This window comes from Python bivittatus, unplaced genomic scaffold (assembly GCF_059951505.1).
Source record: "Python bivittatus isolate LINGU-HERP-01145 unplaced genomic scaffold, Pbiv_v1 ctg000560_np1212, whole genome shotgun sequence".
Taxonomy (NCBI): Eukaryota; Metazoa; Chordata; class Lepidosauria; order Squamata; family Pythonidae; genus Python; species Python bivittatus.
In genome coordinates, this window is record NW_028277083.1 from 2,137,044 (window position 1) to 2,156,186 (window position 19,143).

General features: G+C 40.5%; 2 protein-coding genes across 2 annotated transcripts in view; one reads left to right on the top strand and one right to left on the bottom strand.

The window, feature by feature from the left end:
- The window catches only part of CHLSN (cholesin), an 89,333-nt gene that overhangs the window by 25,154 nt on the left and 45,036 nt on the right, over nt 1-19,143 (bottom strand). The window lies entirely within an intron of this gene.
- GPR146 (G protein-coupled receptor 146) overlaps nt 1-19,143 on the top strand; it is a 35,319-nt gene that overhangs the window by 6,859 nt on the left and 9,317 nt on the right. The window contains exon 2 of the mRNA XM_088147941.1: nt 14,110-14,231. The gene's annotated coding sequence lies outside the window, so the exon portion shown is untranslated. The remainder of the gene's footprint in view (nt 1-14,109; nt 14,232-19,143) is intronic.

The following is a 19,143-nucleotide window of genomic DNA, read 5'->3' on the forward strand; positions in this document are numbered from 1 at the left end:
CCATCAACCATCAAATGCAGACAAAGATGCAACTACAGTACTACATAAAAAGGAATCATGCGATCCATGCATATAAATATTCTGAAGGGGACCATTCTAGAGCCCCATGTGGCTTCTGCAAATAAAAGTCAACCCCACAATCAGATGGGCACTTCAAATCATGGAATAATTATTCCACAGAAAACCACTAACCCCACGAACACAGCATGTGGCGCCTGGAATTAGCTTCTTGAATGGTTTTATGCACACCCACACATGGGCACACGTTCCTCTCTGGCTTTCCTGTGCTAAAGCCGCATATTTATAGCGCATCTCCTGATGGCTGGTGATGAAATGTATTTCATTCCACAAACCTTTTTCCTGCATGGAGAGATGCTAGATCACAAGTGTCAGGGCATAAATAAGTTCAACCAAGGGGCATATGTTAAACAGCTGTGAGGTTAGCTGTCTAGCAGTACTGCCTTAGTATTGGCGCAGAAGCTCTAATCTTCCTATCTCCCTCCCTACACCTACACTCATAGCAACATATGTGCGTGCACTAAAGGAAAAACCCAACTTTCTTTCATTCCAGGAATTGCATGCATGCGCACACAAATAGACAGACAGCACGGTGAATGCCACACATACGGCTGGTCTGATGCATCTTCGTGAGCAAACAGGATTCTCACTAACCTAACTAAGGGAACTGGACTTTCAAAATGCAACATTTTCTAAATGCAACATTTTCTTCTGTAAATGCTTTCTAATAAGAAAAAAGTAGGTTCAGGTCAGAAACAGCATGTTCTACTGGAAAGGAAGTATTCTGTCAATATGTAAAAATAAAAGAATATTCAAGTAATTGGTGAAGGATAACAGAGGGGAATCATTGGCCTGTGGTGTCCAAGTGGGAATTAAATTCACAGGTTTCTCGCCCTGATACAGGCCAAACTACAGTTTATAGTTTCCCCTGAAGAGCTAACGTGCCTCTGTGCACTTAAAATGGCTGCACAAAGCATTGAAAAGGAGTGTTGTACCATTTGTTAGCGTGGACGAAGTGGAGTATTTGCAGCTGTGTCCTCTGCAAGGCTCAGACAGCTGCACATGTGGGTTCATGTACGGACAACGCTTTGCTGGGACCATCAAGGAGACGGCTGTGCATGTGAAGGCTGCCAGGAACAGCTCTGGAAGGTATCTGAAGAAAGTTCTTCCATTCAAGCAAATCAAGACAAATTATTCTTTCAATCCCAGGTAGCTTCTTGAATGGTCATCCTCAGAAATCCTTGACCTTAGAAATGGTCAAGAGTATTAGGCTGTATAAACATGGACTTGTGAGAACGAATCAATAGGCTACATGAAGGTGGCCGGAATCAACCCAGAACCAAGAGCTGCAATCTTTCTTCATTCACTCCCTGATTAGGTTTATAAACATAAATAAATGGAGTGCTTTGGTGAGCACTCAAAGCAGGGCACAACTTTTAAAAACCAAAACAGACTGTAAAAAGTGGGAAATGAATGATAAAAGCAAATGAAATCATCTGACAAATGACTGAAAAAGAAACCTTTTCAAAATGTTAATATTGGGACTTCTCCAAAGTCGAGATGGTCAGCCCAGCTTAAGAAAGAGACACTTCTCCTTAGAGGACACCTGCTGGGAAAACCATGCACATCAATTACATGTTTCTCACATTTACCCACATCTTAAGTTATTTACTACTTAAATTATTTATATTCCACTTGCTATTGAAGGTGTTTAAGTTGCAAGAATAACTTAAGAACCCACAAATTACCACTTTAAGCCCTGTGCTGTGATATGACCCTGCTACAACCTATTCTGGGCATTTTCCTTTATGTAACCTGTTTTGGCTGCCCGAGCTCTTATTTCTAGCTCCTTTTATGCATTCTTCAGTTGTACTTATTTCCTGTTCATAAAGAACAACTAAACAAATTCAGGAAAGACAAGCCCCACAAGTTACAAGATCACAAGAATTCCAAGCTCGCTTAAGGAAATAATGTCCCTTTGTGGTGGACATACGACTGATTTCCGGTACATTAGTCTGTTGATGTGGATCAAGCAAAGTTCCATCATGTTTCTACCTTTTGTTCCTGATACTTAAGAAAAAAGAAAAGCAACTGATGCTGAGAAGTGATTTCTAACCACCTTTCCTTTTCTGATCTGAATGACTGACTATGTGCCATCAAGTCAGGGTTGACTCTTAGCGACCACATAGACCAGTGCTGTCCAAACTTGGCCACTTTAAGATGAGTGGACTTCAACTCCCAGAATTCCCCAGCCAGCCATGCTGGCTGGGGAATTCTGGGAGTTGAAGTCCACTCATCTTAAAGTGGCCAAGTTTGGACAACACTGACATAGACAGATGTTCTCCATGATTCCTTCTCTGAAGCAAAGCATGATTTGCCATTTTGTCGAGACTAGAAAATGAGAGTTTGTACTTGTGCAGAGTTAAGCTCTCCTTCTGGGAAAGGAAGCGGAGAATAGCAAGGAAAGAGATCGGATGACGAACTGCATAAACCCAAGATTCATTGCCTGCCTCTTCACATAACTACAGAATACAGTTTGGCACTGCACCTAAGCTATTTCTGGCATTATGATCAATTTCCATTTCATCTTTTCAAACTGCAATTTTAAATGGATAGGCATCTTCTACCACATTCAAACAATCCTGGTTTTGAAAGAAACTGCTTTCTCTTATGGAATTCTTATCCAGGAAAATTCTTTTCATGCATCTTTTTTCTAATCTTTAATGATATTCCTGAGCAGACTGCCTCTTCCTAATAGCTTTACATTTTGCGTGGTTCTGGTGATAACTTGGGCAATCCAAAAATAATTTTCATTTCCACTTGGATCATTTTCACTATGATAGTCACAGTGTTAGTTTGATGGTGTCACTATGTGAGAAATCATCTGCCAAAAGTGGAAGATGAACCCGTCGAAGAATTTGTCACGGGATGAGAAAAACTCCCAGTGGATCAGCACATTTAGAATTCATCAAGTAATTCCTTAATAACCACATACCCTTGTTTGTACCTTAGAGTGAGACACAAATGTAAATGTAAAATTGGAACCAATGCCTTTAAGATATTATTAGCTTTTATTTATGCAAAAAAATGTTGCCAACACAAACCAGGCTACTTAAATACCTCTCATAACAAGTGTAAATTAACTCTAACCATCTCTCCTCATACCCAAGATATTCTAAAACTATTATCTCTTTTTTCTAGTAAACTCATCTTGTCATTTCATTAGCCTGTTCGCATGCACAAGTAAATATTAAATTCACCCAGAGCACATGCAAATCAAGCAATGCAACTGTGGGAATTTCCTGCTGATGGCCAGTTCAGGTACTTGCATCTTTAGGGGCTCTGAATGCAGGAGGCAACAGTCCTTGGTGAACAAGAGCCCCCTTTCTTCATTGTATACTGCTCCAGAGAGCCCACATCCAGCCAATCCCATGAAAATCCAGAAGACAGATGTGGTTACAGGATTGGCACTTCTCCGGTCCCCCAGCTGGGAGATGTTTGTGGCTGGTTAGAGCAGCCACAACATTTTCCAACTCTGGTGGAGAGGCCCTACAATGCTGCCGCAACGTCGCCCGTGTGCGTGTCTGCCAAGACTATTAAAAAGGGAGCCTTCCATTCAGGGCAACCTGGGAGTTTTATAAAGACAGCTTTATGGGCATTTCCCAGAATAGCATGTCTTGCTGAAATGAAATGAACAGAAATGGCGTTTAGGGTGACAAATCTGCAGGGAAGCGACAGCGCAAGCGGACAGTCACAAATCCGGCAACAATTGCCCACACTCAACAGAGCTGCCTCTGAGCATACTTCGGAAGTGAACGTGGATAGAAACAATCAGAACTTGCAACACAAGCCTTATGCAAGTTATACTGGCTCTCCCTCCATGTCCAGATCCAGTTCGAAGTCCTAGATCTTTTGGCTTAGAAAGACCTAGATGGCTTGAGACTTGAAATAATCATTTCTGAGAATGGCCTGCATCCACATGAATTTCGTTGGACATGAATTGTTTCAGAAATATGGCCATCCCTTTTAAAAATACTGAAAAACCAAAGTTAATGTTTTCCTGAGAACCTCTGTGAGAGATTGACTGTATCAGCAACTATTCCACATTTCTGCTTAGCCTCAAGTTTTGCTGAATCATCTCAGAAAAGTCATGATTTTCAAAACCGTCCTTCTCACAGGCTTCTCATGCAAAGGGATGAAAATAGAAAACTGTAATATAGGCATTATTCCTAGGAATAGGAATGATCCAAGTCTGTCGATTAAAAAGAACAAAACATTCTTAAAAGCTTTAGCTCACCAAAAGTTTGTCCAAAAAGCCAAGTTTCACATTTTCCTGATTTCCATTCCAAAATTGTTTCCCACCATTAATGTGTACAAACAGTTGAAAGCCAACAGAACTTTAGAACCATCTGCACGACTAATATTGGGGAAAAACACCCATACACAATTGATGGTACTCAACTGCAAACATAAATGCACTTCGTTTTGGTGGGCACAGAAAAATACGTCAATTGAAATACGGACAATTCAACATTGTACAAAGATCATCATTGAGTCCTGCCCCAATGCCAAGACTTGCATTTATCAAGAAGGATTTCAGTGCGCCAGTAGAGTGAAATCAGTGGCAATTTTCTACTGTTACAAACGGAGGAGGCAAAATTTGAATGCTTCTCTGTTCTCAACAAAGGACTTGTTATATCATCCTTTCGCCCGAACACTATTGGTTGGGGTCATTAAGTACCAACTTTTCCAGGCTATGGAACGGGTGATGAAAAGCCAGCTTGCCCAGCCCCATGAATGACTACTGGCACGGGCACCCTGGCTGGGAAAAATGCCATTTTTACTTCAAAGCACTTCTAAATGATACAGTCCCTTAGTGCATGAAATGTATTTTGCACATCAAATGGGAAGCGTCTTTGAGCTCCCCTTGCGGTATTGGGAGGAATGTCTGAACGCTGCTAGGAATGTCTGAGGCTGAAGTGAACGTTACGGGGTGGTTTGGCTTCAATCTTGGGTTCTTCAACATGTTTAGAAACAATGAAAAAAAATCAGAATCTTTCCCCCATCATCAGTGTTAGATAGATAGAACAGTGTTTCTCAACCGTGTCAGCTTGAAGGTGTGTGGACTTCAACTTCCAGAATTCCCCCGCCAGCCATGCTGGCGGGGGAATTCTGGGAGTTGAAGTCCACACACCTTCAAGCTGACACGGTTGAGAAATGCCGAGATAGAGCAAGGGGGTGCCTTCACGCCCTCTTCACAATTATGACATTACTAAATCAAGCTAGACAGTCACAATGCTTTATGGAGATGATTACATTTAACCTGCCTTCTTGCACAGGAAATGCCCTGAACCGTACAAACATGTTGGGAGCCTAGTACATTGCACAATGATTCCAATAACCGAGAGATGATCTGCCCCAACTGATGGACACCAAGTCATTTTCCATTCCCTCCCCGTCTACCCACTGCAAACATTAAGTAAAAGCGACAAACTTAAATTAATCCATTTATTTTCCCTTTTTGAAGCACTGTTCAAAATCCTTAATTGTGCTGCTTTAGAGTAGATTCTAAGAGGGCAACATGGTTTTGTCTGAAATCTCCATTTATTTATATATTTAGTTATTTATTTTATTTATATAATTGTCCATCTCACATATGTGACCATATATTGATTACACCCACACACACACACACAGAGACCAATACAAAATATACTATATACCAAAATATATACTAATAAATTCCAAACATCACGTCCTTGCATACCTATATTTCTATGTATATATTTGAATATATACGCATATGTTCAAAAACACCACATATTTGCATTTCTAGGGAAATACTGCAGAAGGAAAACTCCAAACCAAGATTTAACTACCAATTACAGTATAGGAAACACTGCAAATATGTCAAAAACAATCCAGATACATTTTAAATTGTGGTAATAGGGTTATTCAGGGGCAGCAGATACCTGCATAAGGAAAACAAAGGTATGATTCTTTATAATAGAATTAAAAAAAAAAAAGAATAGGATTCTGTTACCATTGTATCATCTGGGTATGTACGTGCATGGCATGTTAAGAGAGAGGAACAGAAAAAAACGAACGGAAGTTGATACCAGTAGCTTCAATACTGCAAATTTACAAGAATATTTCTGCTAAAAATGAACATATGGGGATTATTAACATAGAGAATAAATAATTCTAATGGCATTACCTATGAGAGATAAATGCAACCAGGAGCTAAGCCAATGTTTAATTCTAGTGGGGGGAAAAATGGATGTATTACTGTGAGAGAGACTTTTTACAGTTCACGGCAACATTTGTTAACTATTGCTAGAATTTATGCCTTACCTGTGGCTGTGAAACAATACGGCTGCTAGTGGTTTTAGATTCTGTATTTGCTTTTCCTATCAAATATTCGCAAAGAAATGGAATACGGCGAGCAATAATGATGGGGTTACATCTTAGTGCGGAAACCTCTTGGGTTAATTTAATATGAAAAGGAACAGGGGGTGCACAAAGCCAACCACTTACACATAACTCAGACTTTACTTTTAGGAATCTGGCATCGCTCTGAGGGTGCCCTGCTGAAGCTCAAGATGCTTCTCGGTTATACAAATTCACAAGGCTGGGCATATTAAGGTGATTTCATAATCACACAGAGCAAGAAGCAGAACTGGATAACTTCAAAAGCCTCCGTCATGTGCAAGGCTTTGCGGAAAAGATGTGGGAGATAGATCAGTGACAGAATCATGATGGAGTTGTGTGGCTTTACAAATATGCTAAACAAACAAACACGGAAGTCGTTCCCAAGGATGTTCCCGAAGGTCATCTAAAAGGTAGCAATGCCATCTTGACTTTTTTGACCTCATCCCTGACTGCTCTAGTGTATTAATACAACCGGTAAAAAAGAGGATGTTTGTCTCCTAAACATATGAGATAGAATCCAGAAAAAGGTTTCATAATCTCTTCCAAGACTTAAAAGAAAGTTCCTATACTTCTGTTTACTCGGTTTATCATTTTTGATGGCTTGGTTAACGAACAACAATGAATTAAATCTTTTTAATTCCTTATACAACTTGAACCCTGATTTATTTATTTTGAGAGAGTGCTGCCCAAAAGGAAGATGTGCTTAGGAGGGTTTCCTCTGAATCCTTCAGTGGTCTCTTCCTGGAGATGAATGAGTTGGACTTCCTTGGTTATGATGACCAACCATGCAGTTCCTCAACCCAAAAGTCAGGCTGAGACATTGCTGGTTTCATATTAGGACTAGAGAAAGAACGGGCTTCAGCCAAGCCTATGGATCTGATTGATCAGAACTTGGTCCTAACTCACCTTTTCACCCGTAGTGAAGTTTTATTGCTTTAATGGCCAGTGTTTTTTCTGTTTTATTGTTGCTGTTCATTACTAGCATTGTTTTTACTGATTGAATCAGATCGTGAGTTTCACAGGGCCGATGCAGCCAGAAAAAAAGCAATGCTTTTAGTGTTTACTTGATTAAGATTAGGTGCAACAGGACATCTGCAGATATCTTCAAGCATAGGAATAGAGAAAGTGTATATATGGGAAGCGGCCACTCTTTGGGGCAGTGTTTCTCAACCTTGGCAAATTGAAGATGGGTGGACTTCAATTCCCAGAATTCCCCAGCCAGCCATGGGAGTTGAAGTCCAGATGCCTTCAACTTGCCAAGGTTGAGAAACACTGCTTTGGGGTCTTCAAGGCCTGGACTAGTCATGCAGATATGTTGAGAATGCAACTCTTTTTCTATGTTGGCTGGCAGGTACAGAATTTGTGCTTTAATCTAAATAAAAGACATCAGATGAGTGAATGTTGACTTATTCCATATAACCAGCCTTTTAGAGTCAGCAGAGCCTCCCCATCATCTTTATGCATGTTGCCCTTTTAAATGCACAAGACGCTAAGTCATTCTTACGTTTCTCATTAGATAGATGTTATTTACTACTTAAGATCAATTAACCGAAATTGTTCCTTGTGGTAGTTGAAGACACAATAATTAAAAACAGTTCAATGTAAAAAGAAGTCATCATCCGACCAAATAGGCTTCATGATAACGTGCCACTAAACCCAGGATCAGAAGGTTAGCATCCAAACAAACACCTAACGTGTCAAAGTGGGGTTCTTGCAAGCAGCGCGTGATAGATCCAATGTGTCTAAGGCATGCGGAAAGCCGAAGGGGTGAACGAGAGATTTGAACTGAAATGGTGCATTTGCAAGCTAGAAATCATTCACTGCCTCACACTGCCCCCAAATGTCTGAACGCAGGTTTGGACCTCAGAACTTCAAAGAGAACAAAAATCACTATTTCCCGTTTCCATGTTTCAGTACATCTTAAATCCGGGGGGGGGGGGGGGGCTCTGCCTACCGACAATATAGAAACAGCTCTTTTGGGGACTGACATGCACAGACAGACAGACAGACGAAAAAGCCCAAGAAAAATCTTTTTCCCCCCCTCATTTCAATTTGACGTTCCGCAACAACTGTGGCTGATGAAAGCCAAGAATTAAAATTAGTCTGAAGTCAGCTGTTGGTGTCAAAACAAATAAAAGATCTTGCTTTGCACACTATAACTTTTATTATGGGTCTTGCAAAATTAAAAAAGTACCACATTGCAGTTCCCCTTTATCTGTATTTCGTGTCATAAATGTAAATGAAAAACAGACATTTAATGTAGGTATAAATATACCCCTTTTTATGCACACCTTAATTACGCTGCGTGGCATTTAAAGCTATGTTTTAATTCTAATAATTAGGGTGTTTATACTTACAATGCATTTTTTAAAATTTTCTAATGAAATAAAATTTGGAAGTTGGAACTAGCTATTTTGTTAATATCCTGTGTGTCAGCACACAGGCTGTACCCAAAAAATATGTTGCTTCATATCTAAAATTGACTATAAGTAATTAAACAATATTGAAAAACTATTAACAATCCATAATTACAATAAGGAGTGTATTATGAAAGACAGTATAGAGACATTTGCCCTGATTAGGCTAACAAATTTGGGTCAGAGATGCAGGTTTGGGCATGTGTTTACAAGGCGTTAATTCACAAGTTAAATGAGCAAATGGACATTTTAAATCAGTATGACTCACCGCCCATGACTACAACAGTAGTAAACTTAGCACATGTCCCATTTAGACTGTTTCCATTAATTGAAAATAAATCCTCTCATTTAAATGGGGCACACTTCCAAGTAAAGGTGGATGGAAGCTGCTCCAAGACATTTTGTAATGTCAAATACTTGTTTTAAATATTTATGGTTCTTCCTCTTCAATTATTAATGCTATACTTAATTGCACCAAGGAATGCAAAAAGTATGTGTGGGGGGGGAACATGAAGGCCCATGTAAAATGTTGCTGTTGAGTCATTGAGAATTGGGTGGCATACAAGTTTAACATATCATCATCATCATCTCAATATAGCTCTTTTTCACATACATTAACTCTGTGATTCTCTAAATCATCCCTGTGAAGTAGACCACTACTATTTTCTTACAGCACGTGGACTGAGAAGGAGAGAGATTTGACTAAGCTAATGCAGCAAGTTCACAGGTGAAGCAAGGTTTGAACCAGGATTTCCTGATTCACGAGGCTCTTAGCACCGTGGCTGTGCTAGCTTCCAAGTATATAATATAATAGGGCTACCAAGTTCTGTCTCTGCTGATCGCTTGGAACAGCTGAGATGACAAGTCCTGAGTTTTAATCTCCCACAGCAACAGCAGCGTTTTTCAAAACCGTTCCTGCCTGCCTGTCGGCCAAGGGGAGGAAAAGAGAAAAAGTGGGAGATTGCCAGGGGAGGAAGGAAAATCACCGGGGCTGAGTGAAACTGCATACGGTGCAATTGTAACGAACTTCATTTTCAGTTCCTCCAAGTGGAGATCCCTGCTCTGTCTGCTTTGCTGGATTGCAAGAACCATAATGAGTTGCGCATTAAGAAAGTCCTTGAGTTGGGTGGATCTCTTATGGCTTTCATGTTCTTTCCCAATCTATATAGCAGATGAGAAAATCATTAGAATGCATCTGCTGTTGTTTGGAGAAGACAACGAAATGGCACCATTAAGAGACATGCCCTGTTGCAAATCTCTTCTTTTTGTACGTAACCACAATAAGGCTTCTCCATTGCAAGAGGGCTGAAGAATCATCAAGCTCCTTTTACTTTCTCCTCCCCAGTCCGTATTAATGGAGATGCCATTTCTCCTACATTGCTTTTGACTTATATTTAATTTATATTTGACTTCTCCGATGGCCGCATCCATCAATAAAATACTCAATTTTAAAAACAGCAAGAACGGGACATTAAGAATTCATATCTAGTCCTTTCCAAAGATTGTACAAGCAGAAAACATCACACTCGAGTCAAAAAAAATAACAATAACAGCAACAGAAAGACCAACTTGATCATCAGATTTCTTTTAAGAAGCCACTTCAACATCTACTAAAGGACTTTATTCTTTCCAGAAAGGATGTTGACTTCTCATATAGACTTTATTTGGACACTTCCTTGATGACTAACCAAAGATTTTCAATATTAAAAAACAAAGAAACAAAACATTAAATTGTAAAAACACATAATAGAACTTCACCTGGGTATTGACTGGCCAGCAGAACCTCTGAACCAGTATTTCTCAACCTTGGCAGCTTGAAGATGGGTGGACATGGCTGGCTGGGGAATTCTGGGACTTGAAGTCCACCCATCTTCAAGCTGCCAAGGTTGAGAAACACTGCTCTGAACCATCAGTCCCAACGCAGCAATCGAGATTACAAATGCAAAAACTCCCCTAATTAAGTATTTTAAGCACTACAGATAGAGGTTCTCAGATCTTCTGCAGTTTTGCATTCATTCACATCAACAAAATTCAGAAGGAAATATATTTTTTTTAAAGGGTGAAAGGTAATAATCAACAAAAACCTGAGATTGCACTAATTCTTAAGGCTAGAAAAATCTATATTTCTCTGAACTGAAGAGAAACAGGGCTTTGCTCCATGTGGTAAGCCACACTCTTGCTACTACAACCTGCAAAGTGACATTTCTTTCTGACATGCACCTTCAGTTGCTCCCAACTACACTAAAACTGTGCATGTACCCAATTAGGGAATATAAGCCTATAATTAATTTTGAGCTAATACGTCAGCTATTTATAAACTCATATAAACTGTTCAGAAGTAGCTTTTACCTCCAGAAAATGGATTCATTACTCGATGAGTCTGTCAAATCTCCTGTAGAGTGTTCTGTAGGAGTTTACGGAGATGTAAAGGAATTTACATTTCACTCCCACTATTGAACAGAACATGTAATATTGAAGGGAAATTTACATATATTATTCATGCAATAAATCCTCAGGAAAACCTGAATGTTTTTCCTGTAAAAATGATAAATGGAAACATTCCTACTTCTCCACGCTGGTTTAAAAAAAAAAAAAAAAGCAAACCTTTGCAATGAAAACATGTAAAAACCATGTCAAATTTGTGATTTTCCTAGCTTGCCCTAGGAAAGAAAGATTTGCCTTCAGCTGCATCTGAGAACTGTCCATAATAAAGGAGGCCAGCTTAGATGGAGACTAATAATACCGCCTTAATACACCTCAAAGCCTAATTGATTTATGGTGGCATCAACTTGGGTAGATTAGAGCTGACTGTCAGAGAGATGAAGAATTATCCTCAGCTGGCAGAGACAGGCAGACAGACAGACATACACTTACTTACAGGAAAAACTGAAAACCAGTAATGGAGGGAAGACCACAAAATATGTAATTTTGTTTACAGAGCCCAAATGTCTATGACCAGGAGAAACCAGCTGCAGAGCCTTCAAGGGTTCGGTGGTAGCTCTCACGAGGCTCCCAATTTGGCTTCCGAACCGTCTTGTTTCATATAATAGATGGGGCAAATTATCAAATGCATGGAGAGAAATTACATCCACTGTATTCATTTAATTCAATTTAGTTTCCTAGAAACGAAGGCAAATTCAATTATTGCCCTAAGCTTGCCCGCTTTGGAGCGTGGTCCTGGATCAGGAGAACCATTGGCCCCAAAAAGCTTCTGTTCTCACACAGGGTGAATTAAGCAGGCCATTTCCACCAGCAGCCACTGAGGCAATGGTCTATTTCCAGTGATGCTGATTTACTCATTCTTGCAAGCGGTTCAAGAGGTAAAGCATCCACTGGATATTTAGGACAAGAAAAGACCCTATAAGAATCCATAAAAATGCCACAATGTTTTTGTTGAAGGGGGAAAAAGTAACCCCATGAAAAACGTCAACTCCTCTTCCTACTCAGGTCAACATTGCTACACCACCCATCTCGATCTTCAGAACACCTTTTACTTCTACTGGCACCTTTTACTCTAATGTGCCTATTTCAAAATATGGTGCCAGGGTGTAGTTGGGCAATGTTTAAAATCCATCTGTAATTTTGAAGTACAGTAACAGGGCAGAGAGAGAGAGAGAGAGAGACACACACACACACACACACACACATGTATGTATGTATGTATGTATATGTCTAAAAGCCTATCAGGTATAATTAATGTTGACGTGAATAAACTGAAGATGAGCTATTACCACACAACTGATTTTGCCTACAGTACAAAATGGATGCTCACATTTAAACTCTCCCTATGCAAATCCAATACAGCAGAAAAGAATTGGGAATCAATGTTATGACCTAGTCCAGTGTTTCTCAACCATGGACACTTGAAGATGGGTGCACTCAAGTGGTCAAGGTTGAGAAACACTGACCTAGTCCAACCAAAAGTAGTAACCAAGACAAGATTGGTTTGGTAACAACAAACAAGGAGAGAGAGAAAAAATATACTGGGATCTGAAAACCTCCAAGTTGGTAGGGTCCTGTCAGATGACCTTTTACATACAGTATTCAATAAATTAATTTTAAGGACAATCAAATTAGCAAGGGTGCAAGGACTCAAGTGTGGGAGAACCATAGATAGTTTCTGCATCTAGTACAGTGTTTCCCAACCTTGGCCACTTGAAGATGGGTGGACTTCAACGCCCAGAATTCCCCAGCCAGCATGGCTGGCTGGGGAATTCTGGGCGTTGAAGTCCACCCATCTTCAAGTGGCCAAGGTCGAGAAACACTGACCTAGCCCAACCAAAAGTAGTAATATATTTAACAATGAAAAGTTGTACAATAACAGTAAGGCTATTCCAAAGGAACAATGCAATAAATGCAAAAAGGAATTTGATTTGTCCTGTGCTGTGCTGTGCTTTGCAGAGTTAATTCCAGAGTCTAAAGCTGAGCATTTCATTGGCCAGGATGCTAAGATCATCTACCCCAATATTTCCTAGCTTGCATTTCCTGGGCCTGTTCAGAACGCGGGTTTCTTAAGGGTTTGCCCTGGTGGCATGGGATAGGAAAGGTGAAGGATTCCATGTTTTTCATGGCCTCTCCTATGATGCAATGAGAGGGGGAAAAAAATGTCAGGACAGTCATTCGCACCTTTTCTGATACAGAGGCTGAACGTGTAATTGATTGGCACGGGGCTATTTTCACCTTCTCATCTCTGAAAACGAGGAGGAAGCATTGGTTAAATCCCCAAACTGGTGACCTAAACTGTACTTTTTTGCCAGATTGAGAATTGTTTTCTTTACTGTTTTAGAGGTGGTTGTTCCTGTATATCGCCCTACTTTTGTATTCAGCTGCTTTATTTCATAAGCTTATTTTATGTTGTGACAAACGAGCGAGCGTATTAATAAACTGTATTAGAAGGGTTAATGGTTCCTGTCCTTTTAACAGAGCGCATTTCTAACACCCCCTCGATAGAGTTCATCCTTGCTGCACTGCCGCTATATCAGCTTTAAGGCAATAATCAGATGCTGTGATTAATGCCCCTTTACCCTCCTGATTTAATCACTAGAGGTATTTCTCTGGAAGGCCGGATTGTTGCAAGAGACCTCTCCACCAATCGCGAAAGATTGTCAGAGCTTAAAGGATTATGTTGGGAATTACATGCAGGGGAAGGTCATGTGAATACATCAAGTTTGGTGCCACGAAGAACAGTGATGTGGTCGAGTCAGCATTCATCACTTAAGCTCTGTTATTGTTTACCCTCCAGAGCGATGAGACACCTGAATTTATGCTGAACTTCATCGTTCCCACCGGAGAAGCAAAATGTTCCCGCATGCTGCCAAACAGCTGCTGGACCCTATCGCTTTGAAGCATGGTGATGCTCGCCAGGTGAGTGCGCAATGGGTTCGTTTTGTAAACTTTTCTGTAAAAACACAAACAACAAACCTCCCCCTCCACAAACCCTAATTATTAAGTACACACACACAGAACGGTAGAAAGGAGGACCCTTAAATGCTTCACAACTCCAAAGGACGCTGTTTTATTTGTGAGGTTTTCTGAAATGGAGAAAATAATGCAAAGCAGAGATCTGAGCACTGAGTAATCCTCAGGTAATCAACTTCCTTAATAGCACTTTTCTAGGCAAAACTCACAAATCCAAAGATATCCATGCGCTTCATATAATCATTTTTCCTTTGTGACTCACGACATACTGGAACACAGGGCCCAGGAAAATGTGACCAAGGAATTATTTTTTTATCTGAGGGTTCATTTTTATGACGGGCGCTTGCGCACCAGCCCTGCTTCCATTCGCAACCCCACCAAAGGGCTTCTGAGCTGGCCTGCAAATGCAGAAGAGATGGTGAACATCCTAAGTCAAACAGTGCTCCCTTCTCTTGACCAGCTGGAGAACACACTGATCAGGCAGGGCCCCAACTGTGAAGCCACCATAGATCTGGGAGTCACAAAACCCCCCTTACCTCCCACCACTCCAACACAAAGTGGAACAAAAAACAGATTGCCACCAGCCTATCCTTGTTAGTCATGGCTTAGTACTCTGAAACTAATAGATCTTTAGAACAAGGAAATTTACACACCCACAATGCAGAGAGAGATAGCTTCTCACTATCCAATAGTCTGGTATCTATGGGGAGATGTCAAAAGAAGTCAAGATGGTGGTTGCAATCACAAGATCAAAGCCTGGTTGCAATGCATGTTAAAAACAGCCCGGGCTTTGATTGGGTGATTGCCATCGTGACTTTTTTGACCAGCCCCATCAACAAGAGTGAAATGAAACCAAAAGAGATGTCTGGGTTCAAAAGATCAAAATGTAAAGATACGACACCCCAAAATCAATGGGACAGTTTGATTTCAGCGATGAGAATGTCTACAGCCTGACCCCATTCATGGAAGTTCACAGCATAGAAACTTTGAAGCTTGATATTCCCTCAAGGGGATCTGCTGATTTTTTGCAAGAAACTAAATATAAATGTACAGCCTGAATGGAAGTGAACCTAATCTTTTTCAACCTGGCCATGACAGCAACAAATTCTGCAAGTTATGACACTTTCGAAGGCACCATGTAGAAGGAAAAAGTTGTTTTTCCTTATGGCACAGTCCAATTGTGCAGAAAATTATTGAATGTTAGGAACTGATCTGTTTCGGATTATACAAAGATAGATAAATGGACTGGATTAGCTACTTGTGTGTGTGTACGTGTGTGTAAGTGTGTGTAGATATATAAATATGGATAAGGATATTGCTGGAAGTCAGCTTAAGTGCTTCTAGGTGTGGGTACGTGTATGGTTATAGTGCTTGTTATCCACCTTAAATCAAAGTTTGCCAGGTATTTGTCCAAAATCAACATCTAGTTAATTTAATTAAGCCTTTGCATGCTGCCAAGGTGCCGCAAACACGTTCTCATCTTCTAGAGCTGAATTCCCTCAAAATTACAAAATTTATATGCTTTTTTTTTTTTAATGACATCCACAAAAGATTAAAGTGACAAACAGGGCCATTTCATAAGTATCACACAGAATTCATGGCAAGCTGCCCAGACTCAGGGCACCTGGAAAGGTTGCTTTGTCATGTGAATGAAATGCTGTCCTTTTCTATTTTGAGGGAACACCTCAGGAAATGATAAAGTCATTGACATATGTTTGGGTACCTGTGAAGATGTCCACAGGATGTTTTTCCAGCCTGAGGTTAGGAGACTCATGCTCAGCAACCCTATAGGACTGTGGAGTGCTTGGTGCTCTCTGAAATTGGTGGTTTGCTTCCAGATGTTTCATTACCCAACTAGGTAACATCATCGGTGCTCTTCTTTTGGAACCCAACCCAACCCAATTGCGTAGCAGAAAAGAGGATGCACAATGTACCCCAAATCCTTGACAATTTGGAAGCTGCGGGTTTCAGTCAAAGGAGCATTCCTGGGCAACATTTATTGTGGGCCACAATATTGTTTTATACGCACCCACACAGGGTTCTTTACGGTTTTTAACCTGTTGTAAGCCATCCGGTGTTGCTGACGAGGGGGCAGCCTTGGACATTGATGAATAAATACATAAAAGAGGGGATTGGTAACACGGAACAGAAAAAAGTTACACTGTGTAATTGCTTCTCCCTCAAGGTTATATCATAAAAAGAGAGGCAGAGAAAGAATTAGATCCACTTGCCTACAGCTTGCTCATTTTATTCTCTTAAAGATATTATTTAATGAGTAATGGCTGCTTTGAAAATTACGTGGATTAACTATTATTTATTTTTGTGAGATTTCTATTCTGCTTCTCCCAAGTTATTTAGGCGGTGGCCCAAATAAATAGGTTAGCAACTACAGTCCAGTGAAATCATCCATGTGCATTCCCAAATAAAGACCCCAAATCAAGTACAAGGAAGGCTTGTGCGAATTCCATGAGGGAGTAAGTAAAGAGGATCCAGTTTGTTCAGGCACTAGCCTCAGTTTCTAGTAATTTAAGCCACGGCATCACTTCCCCAAATACATCGCTGATGTTTATATTCAGGACGGTTAATGCAGAGCAAATCACCTGTCCTTGTTGCGAGCATCAGTGGGGGAAAACATTCTCTTTCAATCCACCTCCTGGGGACGTTCACGCGTTACCTTCCCTGCAGAGAAGTCTGTGTCTCTACAGGGACCTCCTGGGCAGTTGGCGTAAGGCAGTGCTGATAAGCGACTAGGTCATCTTTCACTTGTTTTATTGACAAGAAGTAGGAGGCACCATCTGGGCCTCTTGTCAGGCTGATCCAACTGGCAGAAGAAATCTCTACAGAGACGAGATGCCAAGATTCACCCGCTCCATCCCTCCCAAGTCCGAGAGTCTAAGTGCCAATGACTCCAACAAATGGAGTTTGGGTTAGAGAACGAACGGTTATTTCTGTTCTGCCAAATTCATCCAGACAGATTTAGTTCTGAAGTAACAGGCAAGCTACAACAGAATTAACAGGACCTCATTTTCTCACACAAGGGCTAAATCTGGCTTACAGCATCCAAAATCTTTTTTGGCAAGCAGGGAGAGAACCTCATCTCAGACGCGGTGACGTTCTTCAGTCATGGAGGCAGCTTTTGGTGGCCCTCCTCAGCCTCACAATGTTCTCAGATGATTCTCTTTGTGTCTCTTGTTCTCCTTCTGTCAGAATTTTTAGCCAGGGCAGCCCAGAGTTGTCTTCTGCTACTTTCCAGAAGGTCACCTCTGTGTAGTTTCAGAGCCTTTGCTATCCACCATTCTAGAACGAACTGGCTCCTTTCTTTCAAGGTTCCTACTACTTGTGTAAATCATCATTCAGTCGTTCCCTCTTGGATGGAATCCAGGGCAGAAGATCCTTAATATAACAATGCAGATTATTCAGTTTTGATACCAGACAGTTATTTACTCAATCAATTTATACTGCAGGCTTCCAGACTATTCCTCTCAGTTGCTACCCTACCCTAAAGCAATTATCTGTATTTTGTAAGCTCCTATGAGCCTTAAGCATCAAATTGCATAACAGTAGAAAACTCCATTCTCTGAGTTTCCCAATTCAGAAAGAAGATCAAAAGCATCCTTGGCATTTATCTTCCACTCCTTTGTAACACTTAAGATGGCTCTGACTGAATATGGTACAGTAACATATGCATACAGACAGCACATGTTGACATATAATTATATGACACTTCTGCTCTGTTAATGATTAGGAGTTGATGAAATGGAATCAGTCCATCCAGCGAAAGCAAATAGTAAAGGCAGACTATCCATCTTTGTAGAGCGATCATTATAGCGAGACCTAAGGCTGGTCCTGAAAATACTACCTGAAGGCCATATATGGAAATGGACCAATGAATAAAGGACTGATCGGAAGTTGCACTAGAGAAAAGAGATAAAATTAACACAGAAAATGCAGAGGTTCAGGGCAAACCCCCAGTTTATAAAAATTTGAATCTATGAGCTCATGAAACATGTCCAAGAAATAATTTCTTGGCAACAAAATCAATTGTCTCCTTGTTGTTATCACTGGTCCAGCTAGGTACCAACATTTAACCCAGATTGGTAGATCTCAGAATGCAAAGCAGGGTTTGATCTGGTTAATACTTGGATGGGACATTACTGGGATAGGACATTACTGGGAAATAACAGGGATATTTTTTTCAACTTCTCAGTCTAGCTTATATCCCTGTTATTTTCCCGGTAATGTCCCATCCAAGTACTAACCAGGTCAAACCCTGCTTTGCTTTCTGAGATCAACCAATGGGGGTTAGATGTTGGTACCTAGCTGGATCGATGATAAAAACAAGGAGACAATTGATTTTCTAAGACCTAACCACACATTATACAAATATGTAACTGAGCCCCATTACTAATTTTCAAAATGAAAAGCAATTTAGAAGAAGGAAATTTAGTGCTGTTAATTAGCTCTTCCTGTCCACTCCAATTCCTCCCCCCCCCCCAAAGTATCTGCCATGCCATGAAAATTCCAGAAGCATATTTGGTTCCATGTGTTTGGAGACTCATGAAAAGTAAAAAAAGAAAAGAAAAGAAAATGGGGGGGAGGAGCAGGAGAGGACATATGTTGTCCATATTTTTAAAAATCAGGAGCGCACTTGAAGATATCTAATCTGCTTTCATGCCATGCAGCAATAAGTTGACAGCCCCCAATGGTAGTCAAACTGCAAGCTTTCCACTAGTCAAACTAGTCGAAGGCATCGCTGTTCAATCATAAATGACAGTATTTGAAAAAAAGAGTTGTAGGTTATTCATGCCAACACCCTTGACCAAGCTGGATTTTCTTCTATACTAATTCCAAAAAACAT